The 23854-nt window shown below is 34.5% G+C and overlaps 1 protein-coding gene and 1 long non-coding RNA gene across 5 annotated transcripts in view; one reads left to right on the forward strand and one right to left on the reverse strand.

Annotated features, from left to right (window-relative positions):
* The window catches only part of zdhhc8b (zDHHC palmitoyltransferase 8b), a 135196-nt gene that overhangs the window by 89446 nt on the left and 21896 nt on the right, over positions 1-23854 (reverse strand).
* On the forward strand, positions 13485-23124 carry LOC110439809 (uncharacterized). The gene is made up of 3 exons (XR_015491101.1): positions 13485-13803; positions 18053-18307; positions 21825-23124. It is a non-coding gene; the product is annotated as an uncharacterized LOC110439809 (long non-coding RNA).

Genomic DNA, 23854 nt, shown 5'->3' on the forward strand with positions numbered 1-23854 from the left:
ATAAACCCATCCCCTGATGGTCATTTTTGTGGCTCCAAAGATTTGGTCCCAGTTTAATTCTAAACAACTTAATGTTTTAGCATTTACCTCAATATTAGCTACACTGTAAAGGTGCTTTCAAGCCTGCCTTATTTAGTTCGGTTGAATCGCACTAGAGAGTTTGTTTTCCCTCTTGGTGCGGTTTGTTTGGGCAGGTGTGAATGCAACAATCGTACTCGAGTGTGCACCAAAAGCGGACAAAAAAAACGTACCGAGGTGCTCTTAGTATGGTTTCAAAAGAACCCTGGAGCAATTAGTTTGTGATGAGAATATGATCCGAACTAAAACAGACCCAACCGCAAAAAGTAATGCGCGTTTTGGACTAGTTTAGCTGCTGTAGGCCGATGCTCTGTGCATTATGGTATATTTAGGAAAAATATTTGTTGACAGCGCTTTACCAACAGAGAGCGAGAGGGAAAAACATTACCTGATAGATCATTGGTAATATTTCCACAAGATGACCATGTCGCAGTTTAGCTAAATTAATTCAGCAGGGACACAATCAGCCAGCGCAGTTGTCCCTCCATAGTAAAAGGCGACATTTTATGTCTGCTGGTTTGTTTACTTGCTGGAGTTCATTGGCATTTTCCCGTACGTGAATTCTGATCAACTGAAAAGCAGTTTAGGAACTATGTTTAACAACATCTGGCCAATGAGAGATGTGGATTTGGTCAGATGAGTGCATTTTAGTTCTTTTCAACTGGTTCGGACAAAAGCCAGCAGTGTGGTGTGAAAACAACCCAAAGACGGCAGAAAATGCAACAATGCATCATTTATTGCCCTTGGTCCAGACCAAATGAAGCGAACTACAGATGTAAAAGCACCCAACAGTCAACTTTATCAGATGAAATAAGTGTAGTTAACTCAGTCTTTACTGAAAGTTTATTCTACTAATTTAAAAAAAGTTTTGAACTCCGTGTTGAAGGTAATGAGTTAATTAAATATCTCATTACTTCAGCTTAAATGGAGTAAGTTCACACTACTCATATTTTTTAGCTTTTGAACCTAAATGGTTTGTTGCAATCGGTTTCCATAAAAGGTTTGAGTTACCTTAACTTTTTGGGTTTAACAGTGTAGGCACCATATTCTACTTCAATGGAAATCAAATAATCCTCCAACTACATCCCAACGCCTTGTGGATACCATATATTTTTAGTTTAAAAAATTTTAGAGGCTGTGGGACAACTAATTCCTTTAAAAAGTGGTAATGTTGTGTCTTAACATCTTGCCTTGCCTTTGATAGATACACTCTCCTTCCTTTAATTAATTTATTAGTAATTTCATTTTTATTAGTTTTTAACTATTATTATCTCATATTGTTTAACTGTAAATATTTACGAGGGCTGGGCCAATAAATTAAATTATATCAAATTGCGATACAATTTAAATCAATATTATCGAACTCACAGCTGTTTACTTAGTATAACCACAGATACAATGGCAATGGAGTGTTTTAAAACGACGATTCATCAGCGGATCGCTCATATGTCAGCTTATAGACTAACCAGCTGATCGACATGACTTTAAAACACTCAAGTGTCTGTATTAGTGGTTACACTCGGTAAACAGCCGTGAGTTTGGTGAACTGATGACCTTCACGGCCAACCAAAGTCATTTCTGTTGAGGATGTGAACACAATGGCAAATCAGCGCCGTTTAAGAATGTGCTCAAATGTCAGCGGGAAATGGACGTTTTTAAAACTTAGGTATTAATTGGTACCAAATTCCAGTATGGTGACAACACTACTAAGCTTTATCTAAAATTATTTAGCAGATTAAAAAGACAAGTGCACAGAAAGGCTGAGACAAAAAGAGTGAGATTTAAAATTCAAAAGTATAAATAGGAGTATATATTTTCCCATTTAATGTGCCACATGTATGACCACTGCCTGCGGGTCTGGCTGCTTTATTTTTAAATGAGACGTTGCCTTGCTCCTGTTCTGCGAGGCATAAAAATAGTGCGCGCTCAACCAGACACCACACAGTTACCGTGCTGTTCCAAAATGAAACTCCTCAATGGCCTCTAAGGGTACGACTGTCCTTGTCACGCATCCAAGAGTACACTTACATCCAACGCCTCGGTTAGTCCTTGGGTTAAACTATCGCACAGCATCGTGGGAGACTGCCGTGGTGTTTAATCAGGTTTTCAGAAAAAAAGAAACAAAGCAGCTCTTGAGTTAAAACAAGGGCACTGTAAGCAGAATGTGGGAAGAATCATCGCCCCCTGTTGCCATTTAGCAGCTCGCAAGAACATCTGAAGATAGTATTTCGTTCCTCGCTGAAGGGATAACAATGACAGAGGTGCCATGTAAAACCGGAAATTATGTTGTACAAAAACAACCTAATTACAGTATTATATATTGTTCTGTCTGTGACTATAGTGTTATTCAACAAAATTAAAGATTATAGAGTTGGAGATATATCATAATATAATGAGAAAGTATATGCAGACCTATGCTATAATCTCAGATTCTAAGACCAAATGTATAAATACTTCAGTCTAGTCTCAAATAATTAGATATTTCTACGGTGTTAAAGTCTTCCTGAAGGTTTTCTTTTTATTTTTATAGAAAAGATTAAATGATTCAAAGGGACTTATGATGAAAGATACCAGCTTTAAATACATTTTCTAATTTTAAACTTTATATTCTTCAAAGAATCCTGAAAATGAATCAGATTTTCACAACAACTGTTTTACATAAAACCAAAAAATAAACTAATAAATAATGGACCCTTTTCACGTCATCAGCATCTTAAATCTTTGGACATTTTTATTCATTTATTCATTCATTCATTTTCTTTTTGTCTTAGTCCCTTTATTAATCTGAGGTTGCCACAGCGGAATGAACCGGAAACTCATCCAACCCAATCCAACTGCAACTCATCACTGGGAAACATCCATCCTATGCCATATGCCATAGGGAGAACATGCAAACTCCACACAGAAATGCCCAACTGAGGCTTGAACCAGCGACTTTTTTTGCTGTGAGGCGATCGTGCTACCCTCTACGCCACCGTGACGTCTGGAAGTTTTTTATATTTAGATTTTTTTTTAAACATATGTATTTATACATGTGTTACATATATATATATATATATATATATATATATATATATATATATATATATATATATATATATATATATATATATATATATATCATCTTTGCCTCAAAACAAAAGATGAAATTACCACTTGTGTAAGGAGTTTATAACGCAGAGTGTATAGGCAGGACAGTAAATTTGACGTTCTTTCTTCTGGCTGCCGTTATCAGTCTCACACTAACTGAAAGTCTTGATAACACCATCGTGAAGTTGTTGTTTCAGCAAATAGGTATGTGAAAAAAAAAATCTGTTGTACTCTCCCATTCACTGCGCTCTTAATTTACCCAATTATAATGACTTCCGCTACTGAGAAACTCGGAAATGTGAAAAGAGTCCATAATAATAATAACAAATAGCAAATCCCTACTTTAAAGTTAAAGTAAATAAATAAAATAAAAAAACAATCACCAGTGCTACATGATATGATTGCTGTATGGTAGTAGTAGGGAGGCCATAAGTTTTCTCTGGCTTGACATTCATGAGTGGATCTGTTCTTCACAGATCAGAGGAATGTCTCATAGACCTGCATACACAACCTGCCTGACAGTCTCAAACTACAGAGGTCTGAAAAAACACTGGGGTTTCAACCAACCATTTAGCTGTCACACATACTTGTGAACAAAGAGGTGAAGAGCAAGATCAACTACAACACATTAGGGTTGGGCATCTAAGCTATAATGCCGATCCGATACGCATCTCGATTTAAAGAATACGATCCGATATATTAGCGATACATTTGTGACATATTGCGATGCAACACGATACGATTCACACCCATATCACGATACGATGCGATATTTCAGCACTAACTAATTAGATCAAGTTTATGAGATGATGTGAAAGAGGATGCTGTGCCATTGAATGAGTTTGATTATTTATAAACCAAGCAAAACCAAGACTTTTTTACAAACTGGCTCTTCTCTCAGAGCCAGAGTGTCAGTTTACAGTAGAGGGCCATTTTAGAACATATAGCACATATTATTTAAGTATTTTCAAGATAAACAGAATGTATAAGTGCAATATATATTAAAAAATATGTATATATTTGCACTCTTTCAACATAAATAAATTTAGCATTGCACAACAAGAATTGTGATTTAACTTTTCAACTATGAAAACAAGTTTTACAAAGATATATTTTGCCACTGATTATTCAAAACTTAAGGTCGTGAACTAGCAGTGTTATGCTGCGTTGAAACATCACTGTCACTGTAAACAACAGGCTAATAAAAATATAACAAACCAGCAATCTTCTTGCTGTGAGGTGGTCAAACTACCCACTGTGCCACCGTGACACCCAATTATTTTTATCATTATTATTATTAATATTATTATTATTATTATTAAATAAAAATTAACAGGAGGAGGCGTTTAAAACCTTCGTTCTCCGTGACACTAGGCTGAATATCTTTGCAGATGAACAATGCAATAGCATTCGTTATTGACGTAGAGCGAGCAGAACTGTTGCGCATGGAAAAAAAACTTGCAATGCTTTTCTCACCACTTTTGGAGCTGGTTGAAGCAGTACGAAAGCCGGGGATGCAGAAACACTGGAAGATGCTTTCACAACAACACCGTGGCGCCGCTACAAGTGAGATATCAGATTAGTCGTACTGCCCGCGTATTTTACAGATGCGCGGCACATTTTGCAAATTGCATCTGTCCTGTCATGTCGTCCATCCTTAAATCCATAATGTTGCTTGCCATACTTTAGATTTAAAACTCAGTGGGGAATAAAATGTTTGTTTTGCTTCTCGCGCTTTCTGAGGGCGCTCCACTAGCTTCATCCGCACACCTGATACACTGAGATGTAGTGTGTGCACATCCGCAAATCCGTTGCTAAGGCTTACTTTATGTAGGTCGATTAAATTATGCGCCAAAAACAGGTTGAAAACACTTGTTAATAAATAAAAAATACATTCTATATTAAAAATATAAGCTGTATCTCGGAAAAATCGATGCATCTCGCAAAAACCGATGCATCTCGATTTGCCTCCAAAATTTCATTCATCCTCTGCTGCTCAACCGATGCACTCGCATCGTGCACGCGCATGACCGCGTATCGATACATATCGGTTAATCTTCCCATCCCTACAACACATATATGCACAATAAACTACTATTTTAAGTTTTTTGTTTTTTTTAAAGGATGAATTATTAAAAGATGTATAGGAAACATCTTCAGCCTTTACTCAACATCATTATGTTGGTGTTTAATGACCAGGGCCAAACAGAATATCAGCCATTTTTTTCTGCCTTAGACACAAATGAAGATCTACTGCAATATGATGCAATTCTGAGTCCTGTATTAAATCATAATGGTCAACAGGCAACTGTGACGAGAATGTATGCCTGAACATTGTGTCCTTTTTATGGTCATATCTTGTAACACGATTTCATGTTTCAGGCTTGTTTAGATAACTTTTGTCCATTTCACATTCTGAATTCATCCAAACTGCAGCAAAGCTTGTTAAGTAAGCAGCAAGCAGAACAAGAGCCATTTTTAAGTGGTCTTGGTGCACATCAGGGTTTTGGTGAAAACATGTAATCAAGAACATTTGGTCTTACTTTATATTACGTGTCCTTAACTACTATGAACATCTAAAATTAAATACAAATATGCTGTTACATTTCACGTATGTTTTGTGTTTGTCTGTTTTGTTTTCTCTTCTCTTTTCTGTTGTGTACTCTGTACTGTACTATGTCTGCGACCATTGGTCGAGAAGGCTGTCAATCACCATTATGACGCACTCTGCGCACCAATCAGGAGGTGGTCTGCCACATTTAAAAGGCCTTCACTTGCGCTGTTCAGGAACGCTTGGCTCGCCACCAAACTCCTCACTAGTGTCGACCAGCCTGTTCATTTGTTTTTGTACTATTTTTGTTGTTGTTTTGTTTAGTTTGTCTCTCGTTTAACTGCTTTATTTATTAGATAATTTTGTGCAGCTCAATTTAATATTTATTATTAGGAAGTCGAATGATCTTTATGAGAATTGCATCATCAGACAAGCTCTTGTTTTGCTAACTGCTAACAGTGTGTACTTTACAAAAACTCTAGTAATTTTAAGCAGCATAGTTTTTTGTGTTAGTTTATGGTGGAGTTGCCACATTTTCAATTATGTTTTTTAATAGGTGAGAAGTTAGTTGAGCGTTGCATACGCTGAAGATTACGGTTTGATTTCTGCATTTTTCTTAGTTTAGTAGGTCGGGGTTTAGTTAGATTGTTTTGTTATATTTATTTCTTTATTTTGGCAACACTCCTGTTTTTCTGTTTAATTCTGTTATTTAAAATTACATTCTAAGTTCATATATACATTGTTTGACATTCTTTGTATAATAAATTGTTATTTTTGTTTCACTTATCCATTTGTTGTGTTTTCTTTTTCACCCAGCACCATTAGAGACTTAATGTTATGTTTCATCCAACATAACAACATAAGGCGTAACCTGTACTTACTCTGTTCATAATGTATTGCAGTAAACCTCTGGTGCTCTTGAAGTGGGATCGGAGTAAGGTTAGTAATAGGTTTGATGATAAGAATAGGTTTATGAGATGTAATTACATGAAAGTATTTAATCAATCATAACTACAGTGTAAAAACATGTATTTATAGAATAAGTACATTGTAACTGTAAATGATTAAATGAAGTGTAAGTACATATTAGTTAAGGGCACTCACTATAAAATGGGACATAACTCTTGAAATGTTCATAAAACCATCACAGTTTGTTTGTTTTGAGGGAAAACTTGAATGGAAAAGTGTAAAGAAAATTTGAAAACAAAACAATATTTTTACTTATATTAAAATATTTGGACTAGAAATGAGACAAAGTAAGAATTTTTTTTTTTTTTTTTTTTTTTTGCATTGGGGTTATTCAATTTAGACTCCAAATAGAAAACCATTAAACGGTGCTATTTAAACTATCTTATAAAACTGTAACCCATACTGTAATATTTTTTGCAGAAAACTGCAATATCGCAATATCAGATTTTTCGATATTGTGCAGCCCTAGTGTAAACACACTCTAAAATCACCATTTGGAAGTAGTATGACACTTTATATCAAAATTTTATTGATTACACTGTAATGCCAGTAGGCAGAAACAAGTTACAAATTGCATGTGACTGAATTCAGCATTTAAACGATTAGTTCAAGAAGAGTGATTCATTCAACCGATAATGAACCAAGTGAAGTCTTAAAGGTAGTCATTAAATCATTTATTTAAGAGATTTGTTTAAAAACACTGACTAAAAATTGACAGGTCTACAATGATATAACAACTTATATGTGGAAGGCAACATTTAAAACCCTCATGGCCAGCAGCATGAGTCTTAAATGTGGAAAAATGCCTAATTCATTTTATTATCGGCAGATATGGTAACATTAAAAATGATAATTTATCAGTAGGTATCGAAACCAATCTCAAGAGTTTAATTTGTTAGTAAAAAAAAAAGATTTTAAGTTTCTCTAGAACTGTAACTTCATTATACAGAAACACCATAAAATACTATAAACATGCTACATACAAGATCAAAGTTAGTGAGCAAAAAAGAAGCAACAAGTTGGTCAACCTCAAAGTCAAGCATCCGGGCCTAAACAAAAGTATTCACAGTGTGTTAAACAGCATAACGATAAATGAATTTTCTGCACAAATGGAACAAACTATTGCATCATAAATCGTGTCAAAAGCTTATAAGCCATTAATTACTCTCAGATGCGTCGCACCGATTTAGAAAGGGTTGTGGTTTTGGGGGGTTCTGTTTGTTTGATTCAAGCTTGGCTCTCATGCAATGAGGAACATTTTCCAAGTCTCCGGCTCCCCCTTGCATATCAGAGTTTAATTAGAAAGAGCTTTAACAGTCCATCCATATCCATAACCTCATTCATAATGATGATTTAAACACTGCTTGTGTGTTCATACACACATAAAATGAATGCGCTCTGTCTTTTCCACTCAGAACACAAAACGCTTGGCTTACACTGTTCATCCTGAGGCTAAACCTCATTAGAATACCAGCATTTGGGCGCAAGCAGACTTTTTTCTACTACTGACCATAAATGGACTAATTATGCTGAAAAGGCCACTGAGAGATCAAACTCTTGTGGATAATGGAAACACTTTTAAGACAAAGCTTTGATTACATTAGTATTATTTCAGTTATCAAGAGTGACCAATTTAGAACCTTATCTTTGCTTAAGTGTTGCATCTGGACTTGCATCATTCATATCAGAAAGACAAAGTGACAAAAAAATAGGACTGCACAATATATCGCAATATTACCATTATATTGGTCGTTCTTAATGATGTTATGGCCCAATTGTGAACCCAAAGCCAAAAATAAACATTAATATCAGGAGTCAAAACAAGAGGAAAATGATGGCAGCCAGTTAGAGTCAGAAGAGGTTTTGACTCAGTGTTTTAAAGACCAAATATTTGTATTAACCCTTTTATACGTGTGATCACACTGGTGTGATCAACCTTGGCTGGTCTCTGAAGCGTACAATTACACCAATTAGAACATTCAAATCGCACGTCATCAACTTCTAAAATTCAAATGTGACGGCACGCACCAAGGCACAGTAAGAACCGCGGATGTCTATGGAGATGACAATTTTTTATATATATATATATATATATATATATATATATATATACATATATATATATATATATATATATATATATATATATATATATATATATATATATATATAACTGGACATATTCATGTAAGATATACACTGTTTATGTTACTAGAATATCTTCTTTATTCCTCTTCCAGATAAACTGTTATTATGAATAAACAACACAAATCCACCAGCTCGGATCAGTCCTGAGGATGTTGCTAGAAGGGATACAGCTGCGATCACAAGTTAACAAAAATGTTATATTATTTATTAAATTATGCATTTATTGTATTTTATTAACGTCTACCCCTACCTCAACCCTAAACCCAATTCTCACAGTAATGTAAAAAAATATAATTTGTTGCACAGTGTCACATAAATGATGCTATATTGGCGTGAGTATCGGGTGGCGTGGTGGCACAGTGGGTATCGCTCTCGCCTCACAGCAAAAAGGTTGCTGGTTCGTTTTCAACACATTTCTAAGCATAATAGTTTTAATAACTCATTTCTAATAACTGTTTTATTTTATATTTGTTTTGATGACAGTAAATAATATTTTATTTGATTTTTCAAGACACTTTAATACAGCTTAAAGTGACATTTAAAAACTAGGTTAATTAGGTTAAGCAAGTTAATACAAGTTATTGTATAATGATGGTTTGTTCTGTAGACTATCAAGAAAAAAAATAGCCTAAAAAGGCTAATAATTTTGTCCTTAAAATGGTGTTTAAAAAATTAAAACCTGCTTTTATTCTAGTCGAAAAAATAAAAAAATAATAAATAAGACTCTCTCGAAAAAAAATATATATACTGTGAAAATTTCTTTGCTCTATTAAACAAAGAATGGCAAAGAATAAGTTATTTTCAACAATTTTAACATGAAATAATTAAAAAAACATTAGAGAAAAATGCTCATTGTAGAAGAAAATTCTAGATGGCACCTAAAGGTTTTTGCATCAGAACTCTTTATATGTTCTATCACATATTTGAGAATCGGAGTATGAGAAATTTCATAATATAATCTGAACATTTGTTAAATATACATAGATCATTGGGGCTGGTGGGTGACATGTTAAACTTGACTAGTCACCACTGAGACTTTAACAGGCAATGAATTCTAAGTAACGATCACAATTAAAGACTAATGCAGGAGGGTCAGATGGAGTACTTTAAACTCACGAAAGGGTATATTAATTAAATCTAAAAAATATATCTTAGCTGTTTATTTAAATATCATTATATACGTAAATTATTTTAAAACAGAGCAAATAAAAATAGCGCATTTCTAGAGAAATGTTATATAGTAAAAAAATAATTTTTTTCCCAGTATCATGCAGCCCTATACAGAAAACTTTGATTATATTTGAGTGAACCTTTTTGTTGTGTTGTCAGCAACACGCTCTCCTCACTTTGCTGATTCAAGCAAGCACAACTGCAAAAACAACAGGACAAGATTGTTGACCCTGTCTATTTCTTTAGCTGTTGTAGTTAATCCCCATAACACTCAACTAGACACACACAGTGAGTGGGGTCAGCTGTCCTCACCATCCACATAAGACCTCTGACCCCTATCTGAGCAAACACACATACAGATTCTGACACTTTCAAACCACTTCACCCTACACATAGACACCATTCCATTATTGTCAAAAAACAAACAGTAATACTATTTTAAAAGTTACAATTTCAAACAAATGTTTTTTTTTTTTTGTTAAATATTTTAGAAGGTTACTGATACTTTAGGTGATGAAGTTTTATTAGTCATTATTCCAGTCTGAAGGGTTACATGGATGTTCAGAACTCTTATTATTATTTGTTTGTGTCATTTTTATTTTATTTTTTTAAATCAAGATGGATTTCCTTGTATAGAAAGAAGAGCATTTATTTAGAACATAATTTTACATAATTTGACACTTCTCATTTACTTTGAATGGAGTAACATCAAGATTTGCCAAACAGAATTGTGGGTCTGTCTAGTTGCATTGGTATTTTTTGCTCATGGCAAAAACCTTTGTTAAAAACATTTAACTTTTCAAGAGCCAATGCAGGCATCAGTCAATTGCAGGCTTCAGTCAATCAAGCTGTTTCCATCCACCTATTTTTATGCGTATTTTGGATATGCGCATAATAAACTGGTTGATGGAAACACCAAGATGAACATAAATTTTGAAAATCCACATTGATACATGTGCATAACTGAGTAGAAAAAACTTTATTCGATAAAAGATGGACATAAACTACAATAAAAGCACTTTTATCGAACAAATTCAAGTATGCGCTTTTAAAAAGGTCATGTGATTTTGTTGTAAGAGATCATGTGATGATAAAAATATGTGTGAATGGACAAACCAGCAGGCTGAGCACACTGTAAAACATTTGAAATTTTTTTTTGGTCATTCTAAAATGCCTTAACCATTTCAGTATTAGTGTTATTATATTATTACTTACCTCCAGAATCAAGAGTCTGTGCTTTGTGTCTCACGCCTTCAAATTTCACTGCATGTCAGGATTGTCTTCTGAGGCGCAAGTCATTTATTAACTGAAAAAAAAAAATCATGCATCTTCTCTTATCGCAGCAAATTCCGTTTTCGCTGTTGATATTTGGCGACAGTTAATCAGTGACGATTTTGTTCTCTTTGACTCATTGGATGGAAACGCTGCTTTATTCGCACATCTTTTATGCAATAATCCAGTTTTGCGAATAAAGTTAATTCGCATTTTTGGATAGAAACATAGCTTGTGTCATACAAATAGGCACGGTTTGGTATGATAACCTTGGATAAAAATGTCTCGGTACCACATTATTGTGATTACTGCTCTTAAATATGTTCATTTTAAATGTTTGGGTAAAAAAAAAAAAACTTTTATGCCATTAAACACAATATATTTTGTTTTAAGAAACATTTCAAATATTTTGATACAGTAAACATGTCAGGCTGAATCAATTAAATAAACCATTAACTTTTGGGGTCTTCATTAGTTTAAAAAACATCAATTTCTTGACAATTTGAAAAGGCATAAAAAAACAACAACAACTTGCATATAAAAAAAACACACATATACCATAAGAACAGAAAAACAGAATTTTTTTTTACAGTTTTAAAACCTTGACTTTTCCAAACCGCAGTAAACCTTGACACCAGTTATCATTCCATGCCCACATACAAATATACTAGTAAAGATGCTAGCCAATCAGATTTGTTCAACAGTAATAGTATCTCTGGGGGGCCCAAAACAGCGCAGGCCCCTGATTGCGGTTTCTAATCAGAAGAACAACATATGTGGTCAACAATGAAGAAATTAAGTTAACTTATTTGTTTTAGATTCAATCCACTTAGATTTGTAAAAACCAATAAATCATCCCAAAATAAAACTCAATAATTGTGCTGTTTCAGTTTATTTAAAAAAAGTAGTTGTAACAGCAAACAATTTTTTGAGTGTAGCTTTTTATGTTGCTTTTTTACATATTTATTTTAATTTTAATTAACATTTATTCCATTTTCAGTAACAAAAATGGTTTTAGTTTTGACTTTACTTATAGGTATCTAAAATCACTCTGCATTGGTCTAGGTCTACTTATTATTTAAGGGTGTGCTCACACTAGGTACAGTTGCTTTGAACCCTGCCGAAGTGCGCTTGTCCCCCCCTCCCCTCTCCCCCAACGGCCTGCACTCATATTGCATTTGTCAAATATTTTGCAGAAAAGATCCACAACTTTTGACCCACAAACAATTATCCTAAAAGTCCTCATGCTACACGTATTAGGAGGTTTGCTGAAGGTGTAGCTGAAGTACAGAGTGGGGTTTGCATCTTTAATAAACTATGATAGTTTGGGTTTATTGTAAAGTATGAATGATTAATAATTTCACATGAAACGGTCCCTAAAAGTGACATTGCATCTTCAGTTTTGGGCTCAGGTGCACTTTGCACTCACACTACAAGCATACCGCGCCAAAGCCCAACCGCCCGCACTGTGACACACCTCTTCCAACCGGGCCAAGGCCAGCCAAGTGAATTGTGCCTAAACCCAATTCGGAGCACTCACACAAGTCAAACGAATCGGAAAATGCACCCAAGAATGGTTTGAATAGCATAGTGTGAGTGCACCCTAAGTAAATATGGCATAACAACACCATTGAGTCAGCGATTTCGGACCAGGTGCTACTTAAAGGAAATTATACAGAAAAACAGATTGTTTAAAGAGAATGACAGTGATAAGCACTGTACTACAGACCAAAGCTACATAAATGTAAGGTAGACACTAGATGCCAAATACAAAAAAATAGCAGAACACACACACACACACACACACACACACACACTATAGAACCACCTGACATAAGCACAATTATCTGAATAAAAACACACAGACAGGAGATCAATACAAATCGATCAGCTTCGTAAGAGATGCATGCACAAACAAAATACCATCACATTCAATAAGCAAAAGACTTTTCAACACATTGATTTTCTTTTAACCTGCTCAAACCCACTTTTAGATCATAAAAACTATGAGGTTTTAAATGTCAAATCCTGAATTGATCAAGAGGAAAGCATCATTGGAGATGTAGCACAGCTTGACTTCCTTCTCTAATGGTAGGATCATGGGAGTAAGCAACAACAATACCAACCTGAAACATAGATGAACGCGCGTGACTTGAAAAGTGAGACTGTATAAAAAGACATGTCTCAACAGGCTGTTTAAAACTGCAGGATGAAACGAAAGGGCAACAGTGAAGATCTAAGAGGGGAAAAATGGACTTTCAACCAACCATTCCGACAACGATGTCCCTAAGGAGAGGAAAACAAACAAGTCAGCACAGATAAGACAGGATTCTTCTTCTATCTGCTCCTTTCCACCTATACAACCCAATCAGGGCTTATTGTAAAAACACAGACAAACTTTAAAAACACCTACAGCTGCTCTAGAGAAGGTAATGAGGTGTTGCTCTGGACTTTTCTACAAACCTCATTGAAATAACAAATTTTTCAAGAAAACTAAACATGGCATGCATACAGGGCTCAAGACGGTGGGTAAATGAAAGTGTGACTAAATTATTTAAGAGGTTGCACTGTTCCTACTACCAATTGTTGAAATAAGCAATGACTTTCTGCTCTGTTTTAAATAACATCTGAGCACCGTTCAGTATGTTCTTAAACACCTCTGATTGGTTGTTGTGATCACATGCTCAACAGATATGACTGTTATTGGCTCTGAGGTCATCAGCGTGCAAATGTTAGCAAAAAATTTAATTACTTAAAAAAATTCATGATTACTGTATAAAATGTAGACATCTGCCTCGCATTATTTGTTAATTTGGTTTTATTTTATTATTATCTTCTTTTTTTATTTTTTCTATTTTAATTAATTAATTAATTTATTCACTTTTTTATCAATATGTTATTTGTATTTATATATATTTTTTTCTAATATTATTTCTGTAAGGGTTGTTTGATATGTTTGTAAAATGAAAAAATGTTAAATAAATCATTAAAAAAAAAATTTTAAAAAAATTCAACGTCTACTGGTACCGAGGTCAATCCTTTTGACAACCCGCGTGGTTATAGTGACCTACAATACAGGCTTTATTGGGCTGAAATAAAAATCTGAAACTAAAATCTCCAAACAGAAGTCCTACACCTTTCTAAAAGACACATTTTGGAATATTAATACTGCACTGTGCAAAACGGAAGCCTTACATTAACAGTGTCCAGACGCACCGTTGACTTCTTTGGGCTTGGAGGCATCTCCGAGACCAGCACACAGTGAAAAAATGTACTGTGCTCAGATGAATCAATATTTCAGGTATTTTTGAGAAGAAATGGAAACCCCGTACTGTTGCCCACCTAAAGACTTTTTGTACCACACACTTTTCAATTCACACACACACACAAACACACACAAACACACACAAACAAATACACACAAACAAATACACACAAACACACACACACACACACACACACACACACACACACACACACACACACACACACAGAGACACACACAGACACACACACACATTATGGCAAACTTACTTTATCCAATTGGCCCATACTGCATTTCTTTTGACTGTGGGGGAAACCCGAGCACCATGCAAACATAGAAAAAATGCAAACTCCAAACAGAAAGGCATTCTGGCTCATATAAAGACCAACTGAAAATAATACATTTGTCTGTGTAAACATATTATTTGCATTTGCACACAACAACAATTTACTTCTCTACCACACAGTTTTGTTTAATTTCTAGTCCAAATATCTAAATGTTCTTAAATCCTATTTATATACACATCTTAAGTATGCTAGAAAAGCTAACAATATTGTCTTATTTTCAGAAATAATAAGCCGAAATGAACTGCACCTTTCCTTGCAAATTAATATGCAAATGGGGTAAACAAAAAAAATCTTTGTTTTTAAACTTTTTTTTTTAAAGATATCTTGCTCACCCCATTGGCAGATTATTTTGCTTTTTTTAAAAAAAACTAGCTTAAATTTGACATGTTTCTGAAAACAAGACAATATTTTTTTTACTTGTCTAGAAAATGTGTCTTGATTCACGGATATTTAAATATGTGGGGTAGAAATGAGACTCTAACTAAGATTACCATTTTTTGAAGTAATAAAAACTAATAAAGGCAGTCACCACAAATATATTTGACACATTTCTCCTCTTTTAACATTGCTTCTCTTTATAGAGTGACAAATAAATATTTGTTGCCTAAATCGTGGCAATCATGTCTGACAATGTATGTAATTAAAAGAGTTTCACAACTGCCCTTTTAAAAGATTGTTCAACGTGTGAATGAAAAACCAAACTCTGACTCACAAAGGCATTCAGAAATCTGCTGGTCAGGATAAAGCTATAATTGTGGGCGCCTTTCAGAATTTGACTGTCAAAGTGAATGGATTTGCATTGGTGATTTCATTCAGTTGAAGCACAGGGGTCACTTCTCATTTCGAGCTCCTCTATGTTTCCTCTTTTCTTTTGCTTCTGAGTGACTTGATTGAAAATGACATAACCATCCAAGATGAAGACGAATACAGATGAGCCGATCTTTTACATGTATAACACCATCATACCCTGTCACAGTCTGATACAAACATTTTTCCTTTCTAAACACAACACAGTTCTTGCACTCAGCATAAAAGCAGACCTAAATTCAATTCATTATACATTTCTATAACCGATGTTATAGCCAAGCACTTTCTATGTAGCTAATTCTCAACCATATATAATCAAATAAATGTATTGTGTCAGAATCCGTTCATTAATTAATTTTCTTTCAGCTTAGTCCCTTATTTGTCATGGGGTCGCCACAGCGGAATGAACCACTAACTATTCCAGCATATGTATTATGCAACAGATGCCCTTCCAGCCACAACCCAGTAATGGGAAACACCCATAAACACTCATATGCATACACACACTAATACACTACAACCAATTTTGTTTACCGAATTCACTTATACCACGTCTTTAAACTATATGGGGGAAACCGGAACACCTAAAGGAAGCCCACGCGAACACGGTGAAAATGGGGAGTTTTTTAAAACTTGACAACCATTCCAAAGCTTAAAGATGGTAAATATATATTATTAAACAAATGAACAACTTTATTTTTAAACTAATCTAAAGTGACTGATCAGACATTTACAATGATACTAAATGCTAATAAATAATGAAAAGTGATTGCTAATCACCGGTCAACTTTAGGATGTGAAAATAAGGAATACCCCCTTATTTCAGTGTTATTTAACAGTTGAAACGGTCAGTAATATGTTTTTTTCATAATTATGATTACTATTATTATTATTATTATTTACAAACGATAGAAGAAATAGTAGGCATTAAAAACTGCAAATAAATCAAACAGTTTAGTATATTAAAATTAATAGGTATTATAAAGAAATTGAATTAAGTTATCAAATCTCATTAAGCTTTTCTTTACTGTATAATTTAAACATTCTGATTAAAGAGCAGCGAATGAAACTCTTATTTAGATTTCGTTTGATTACATTAAATAACAGAGACACTTTAAAAACGCACACATCTATAATGAAAGCATTCGATGGCTTTCCTTAATTTTTATGCTCATTTGTGACCAAATTTGTTGTGTTTATAAGAAAAGGCACCAAGATTCACATTTAGATGTTAATATTATTATTATTAGCAGTAGTAGTAGTATTATTATGTGTATTATGCGTATATATGTGTGTAATGACATGTACAGGGAACGTTAAATATTATATGTTCAAGCAAATATGCTGTTGAGAGTTTTATTTGTGTTTAGAGCAGGTTAAGGTAAACTTCTTTAGACCTTACTGCAGTTCTTTATACACAGCTCCTCTGTGGTATAATATTTAAAAAAAAGTTTCCATAAGCTGCAGGGTGCATACAATGATTGTTTGAGGATTTAAAAAAAAAAATAAAAGATAGTGTAGTGCAAGTGAATTATTTTGTAACGTAAGAGCATTTTTTCCTTTGATGAGAAATTTGATCTATAAGTTTCTGTCAGTTAGAGAAATTTCAGAATAACTTTTTAAGGTTATTGATAAATCTTAGGCTTACTGAGGTGCACTTTCAGTCAGTCTTAATAAAATATTGGCATAACTGTCTATTTTATGTATATTGTGTGGTTTGTATTGTTTTGTCTGTCTTTTGTACTATTGGACCAAGTGTCTGGAATAAAGAGAATTAATATATGTCTGTTCAAACACACACCCGAACCCCAATGTGCACTTTAGCTCAACTTCAAATCATGTGTACAGATTCCATTTGTGAGACAGCGTCTATTTATCAACATGGAGTGCATCGGACAGTCACACGCCACTACATGAACTAACTGTTTTAAGGATGCATAGGCAGGGCAACGGCGTGAATCACGCTGTTTTTATATTTATTTCAAAGTGTTTTCATGCCTAAATATAATGAAAGCACAGATCAGATTCACCTTTAGGAGAAAGGGGCGTCCCCTGGTGGTTTGGCGGTATAGGTTGTCGTATAGGAAGGATTGACCTTTAATGTTTATTGCCACTCTTCATAGAAAGACTGAAAATACGGGAAAAACACAGAAAAAAAACAGGAGGGTTGACAGGTGTGTTCCTCATGTATAACACAGTGCTTTAGTAGAACTATTGAAGTAACTGATCTAAAGTGACTGATCTGACATTCATAATGATACTAAAGGCTACTTTTTGCAGTGATGAAAAGTGTTTGCTAATGTATAATGCAGTGCTTTAGTGAACTGTGTAAACAAAGCCATTTTATTTTCGTAGGCTTGCATGGATCTCCAACTGCACCTGATTTCGAGACACCTGTTTCGGTCTATAAAATTCCATTGTGGCTTACTGATATAATGCACTGTATATAAATAAAATAACAATCCCACATGAGCCAAGCTGGCCTTTACATCTCTTACATCAAAGCAGCAGAGAGCAGTGGAACCTCTGAGACGCTTTCAGCTGTTTGAGTGACAGCACCTTCTCTCTGATGTGACGTGGAGAGCTCATCCTCTGCCTTCATAATAGCAGGTATTGAGTTAAATGACTTTAATAATATAATGCAATTTAAAGTGCTGGCTGACATTATTAAGTATGTCAGTCATTTTGAAAAAATAAAACTCATCTTAAGGGAACAAAAGCCTTGTCTGTGTGATGAAGCCTTTTAGGATGCAGTTACACTACTGTAGTTTTTAGACTTATAAGATGTCATATAAATTAGTAATAATGCAGAAACGAGTTTGATTTTCAACGCTGGCGTAGATGGTGATCACAACTGTGAGACTGACTATATACACTACCTGACAAAAGTCTTGTGGTCAATCCCAGTTTTAAGAGTAACAAATAATAACTTGACTTCTACTTACTCATTTGGAAACGTGTCAGAAGGTAGACTTTTTCTGATTAAACATCCTTTGAACTGCATCCCAATCATCACAAATACTGCAGAAGACCTATTTGAATTCGCATGGACCCAAGATTCCCACAGAAATCAGTCATGATTGGAGAAGGAAAATCATGGTTTGAGGTTACATTCAAGTGTGGGGGCATGCGAGAGATCTGCAGAGTGGATGGCAACATCAACAGCCTGAGATATCAAAACATTTGTGCTGCCCATTACATTACAAACCACAGGAGAGGGCAAATTCTTCAGCAGAATAGTGCTCCTTCTCATACTTCAGTGTCCACATCAAAGTTCCTGAAAGCTAAGAAGGTCAAGATGCTCCAGGATTGGCCAACCCTGTCAGCAGACATTAACATTATTGAACATTTCTGGGGTAAAATGATAGAGGAGGCATTGAAGATGAATCTAAAGAATCTTTATGAACTCTGGAAGTGCTGCAAGAACGCTTTCTTTGCCATTCCAGATGAATTTATTAAGTTATTTGAGTCACTGCAGAGATGTATGCATGCAGTCCTCCAAGCTCATGGGACTCATACACAATAGTACTTCTTTTTCCACTACAACATGACTTTACATTCTATACTGTACATTATTTCAGTTAAGTGACAAGACTTTTGTCTAAGCAAAGACAGACATTACCGTCCTAATTAAATAATGAAAAATCAAGACATAATCATAGTTTATTTTGGTAAAGTAAGTGTTTTGCCTTTGTCTTTCTGTCTTTTCTGTCTTTGTCTTTCTATTTGTTTTTCCTGACCCTTGGATAGGTGACAAGACTTTTGTCAGGTGGTGTTCACTATCAAAAAAATCCCAAACATTTTACGGTGAAAGAAAATGGCAGCTGTGGTTGTCAGCACTTTAACGTAAAAAATAAGGTAGAAACTAGAGCTGCACAATTAATCGTAAAAAGATCGCAATCTTGATTCGACCCCCTAGACGATCTTAATCCAGCATTTATACGATTCTGTCAATCATATTTTCAAGTTCAGGAGAGAAGCAAAAGTGGCCGCACAAGTCTACACATTGTTTTACATACATTGGTCAGCAACGTGGACACCTCCAAATGGTATTGAAAGAGTCACATGCTGTATTTATAAGATACAATTCATCCCAAAAAGGTCATGTCTGTCTTCATGTCATGTATTTGCGACCGCAAAATCACACGTGACGTGAGCTGACCATGAGCTGTTATTACAAAGAGGGCGTGCACGCGCTGAATAAAGTCTACTTTAGTGAACAGAACTGCAATAGGCTGTGAATTACAGGTGATAAAGTTGTAAATAACATTTAGTTTGTGGCACAAAGTGATCGTTTGGGAGCCACACGGGAAGTGAACCGCTCTTAGCAGTGAAAACGAAACCGAAAGCGCACACAGTGTTGCCAGATAGGTGACCAATTCCAGCCCAAAAAGTATCCAAAACCCGCTGAAATGCAAAAATACCCACACCCAGTATTCTGTATTCATAAAAATCACATCAGTGACAGATTTTAAGCAGAAAATTACAGATTGACACAATAACACAATAATTCAACATCAGAATTATCATCAGCATTAATGACCAGGACAAATCTAAAGTCTGTTCAAGTCCACCATTCCAAGTCTATACAAGATGTAGCATTTTAACCAACAGTACAGCTACACAAAGCCCATCGCTGTTTTACCACATGTTTGAGAATAACAATAATAATATCAAACTCATATTAACCTTTATTTTACATGTACAGAATCGTGAGATTATCATGATCTTTATTTTAGGCAAAAAAAAAAAAAAAATCGCGATTCTCATTTTAGCCAGAATCATGCAGCTCTAGTAGAAAACATAAAAGAATTTTCTACGTTTTATGGTAAACTACTGTATTTTATACACCAGTGTCTTTAAGTGTGAAAATCTATACATCATATATTTATTTATTTTAAAAAACATAGTAATGTCAACAAAAAGAAATAAAAGGTAAAGTCAACTTACAGTTATTAACCGTGTATATTACACATTTTTACTGTTGCATTTTACAGTTTAAACTATGAAAAATGTTTATACTGCACAACACAATGGTCCCTTGCTATAAAGCAGTTCACTTTTCGCAGCCTTGTTTTGCAGTTTTGCAGATTTGTTTTGTGAAGTTTGACATGCTTTTTTCGCATTGAGTTCGGCGTCCTGATTATCGCATTATATTCTGCGTCCTTATTGGCTGTAGACCACTTTCAATCAATTTCCTCTATGCCATGTACAGAATGCGTTTATCTTGCCAAATTTACGAAAATCTTTGATCGTTAGCAGTGTGACTTTGTAGTTTTATACTGTGTGTTTGCAAGTTTTCTGCTTGCATTGTCAACGAAACGTTCTGCACCGTCAAAGGCACATGCGGTACAAAAAGGCAGAAGAAGATGCTAACCATCGCACAAAAAGTTGAACTTCTGGACATGCTAAAGGAAGGTAGAAGTTACGCAGCTGTAGGGCGCCATTACGTTATAAATAAAAGGCGATCAAATGTTTTTTTTTATAATACTTTGAAAAACTTTTGAGAGTATTCAAATGAGAGAAGTGTGAAAATGTTAATGCCTGTCTGAGAAAAGTGTATAAAGTGTGGAGTGAGGGGTTTTACGGTCTTAAAACATCTATAATAAATGTAAAAATAAAAGAGGACTACTTCGCGGATTTTGCCTATTGCGGACTATTTTTAGAAAGTAACTCCCAGGATTAACATGGGACCACTGTCATACAGAAAACCTATCTGGGAATAAAAATGTCTAAAAGATAGTATTTCTGTTGTAGTATTAACATGGTATATTTGTTGTTATATTATGCAAAAAATATAACATATTATTTATTTACAGTTTTTCTTTACAATTTTGAACAAATCTTATCAGTAGTTTACATAATAATTAAAAAACTGTTTTACTCAAAAGCATAATTGTTAATCATAAATGTTTTTAATAATGTTCCATCCATCCATCCGCCCGCCCGCCCGCCCGTTCGTCTGATTATTGGAAAAGGGTTTACATGGAAATACCATTTCTGTCTTTCTACATCAACAATTTCTTGCTTAATCCAACGTGTTACTTCCCATTTCTTTATAATCCTTTTTAATATGAACTAGCAATTTCTGTGAAAATGGTTTCTCCAACACCAATATGTTTTTCAGTGCAGGCATCATAGTCAGAGTGTGCAGAAAGCCTGGAAAAGAGTGAAAGAAAGGAGGGTGGAGACTGCTCGTGTGGGCGAAGCCGAGGTGGTTAAATGTGTTCCACATGTTCGCAAAAGAGTCCGAGGCTTTTCAAGCCAGTGGGCAGATGAATGGTTGGAAAGGGGGATGGAGAAAAAGGAGTAACGTACTCTCTGCTCCCTCCCTGCCTACCATCTCTCTTTCTTGTGCTTCACTTCCTCCAGTCCTGCTCCAGTGCTGCCCTTTTCACCTCAGAGGTAACATTCATCCTCACACACACAGACTGAAAGCTCCAGTTACCCTGGCCCGTCGTCTGCACAGGCAGCCTCTGTGTTTTGGGGAAAACTTCCAGGCAGGCTATGATGTCGAAAGCCAAGAGGCGTGGCAGAAAGACCATATTTATAGGTCTCACATGGGATCAGCAACTTTGTGTGTTTAATAACACAGTAATCGCCTGGTATCATTTAAGGACAAGCAATTCAAACTTAAATCCCTGCACACTTAAAATTAATGTCTTATGAATGAATGAATGAATGAATGAATGAATGATCAATAGGTAAATAAATAAATTCTTCTGAATGAATGAGTTTCGTCTGAAGAAATGAATGAGTTTCTTCTGAAATGAATCCAAATTTCTTCTTCTTCTTCATCTTCTGAATGAATGAATTACTTCTGAATGAATTGGTTTTTTATATAAATTAATACGCTTTTTAATGATTAAATGAGTTTCTACTTCTGAATGAATTTCTTCTGAATGAATGATTGAATGAATGAAGGAATGAATGATTCTTTTGAATGAACGAATGAGTTTCTTCTGAATAAACAAACGAGTTTCTTCTGAATGAGTGAATGAATGAGATTCTTCTTCTGAATAAATGAATGAATCAATGATTTTCTTTTGAATTAATCAACTTTTATGAATAAATGAAAGAGTTTCTTTCTCTAAATGAATGAATAAATGAACGAATGAGTTTTTTCATCTAAATGAATGAGATTTTTCTGAATGAATGAATGAATCAATAAGTTTTTTTCTGAATAAACTAATGATTTTCTTCCTCTAAATGAATTAATGAATGAGATTCTTCTGGATGAATGAATGAATCAATCAATGAGTTTCTTCTGAATGAATAAACAATTGAGTTTCTTCTGAATGAGCAAATGAGTTTCTTCCTCTGAATGAATGAATGAATAAATGAATGAATGAATGGAGATTCTTTTTCTGAATGAATTAATTTCTTTCTCTGAATGAATAAAAAAATTGAGTTTCTTCTGAATGAATGAATGAATGAATGAATGAATGAATGAATGAATGAATGAATGAACCAATTAGTTTCTTCTGTATGATTGAATGAATGAGATTCTTCTTGTGAATTAATGAATTTCTTCTGAATGAATAAATAAATGATTGAGTTTCTTCTAAAAGAGTGAATGAATTTTTTCCTCTGAATGAATGAGTTTATGAATTAATTAATTAATGTTTTTTTTAAATGAATAAGTTTCTACTGAATGAATAAATACGTTTCTTCTTCTGAATAAAGCAGTGGGGTTTTTCTGATTGTATGAACAATTAAGTTTCTTCTGAATTAATGAATGAATGAGTTTCTTCTGAATAAACGAATGAATAAATGAATGAATGAATAAATGAATGAATTACTTTGAAATAAATTAATTTCTTCTTCTTCATGAATGAATGAAAGGTATTGGCCAAACAGACTTGGGCAGAGGAGACAAACCACAGCCCAGCTAACCATTTAAGTTGATTATGAGTCTCAGAAGTGTGTAGTGCAGGGATATTCAGTCTTTTAATCAGGAAAAGCTACTCTGAGGAAGGAAAGAATCTGGGGAGTTACTTGACTAAGATATCTTAATAATATGCCTTGTTACCTTCAAATTATCCACACAGCAATGGTTACAAGCTTTAGTGTTATATGATTGTATGTCAGTTCCTGCCAACGTCTTCAGAATACTTCCCTAGTTGTAGTAATATGCATTTCTGTTGTCATATGCTT

This window comes from Danio rerio, chromosome 5 (assembly GCF_052040795.2).
Source record: "Danio rerio strain M-AB ecotype USA chromosome 5, GRCz13ab, whole genome shotgun sequence".
Classification (NCBI taxonomy): Eukaryota; Metazoa; Chordata; class Actinopteri; order Cypriniformes; family Danionidae; genus Danio; species Danio rerio.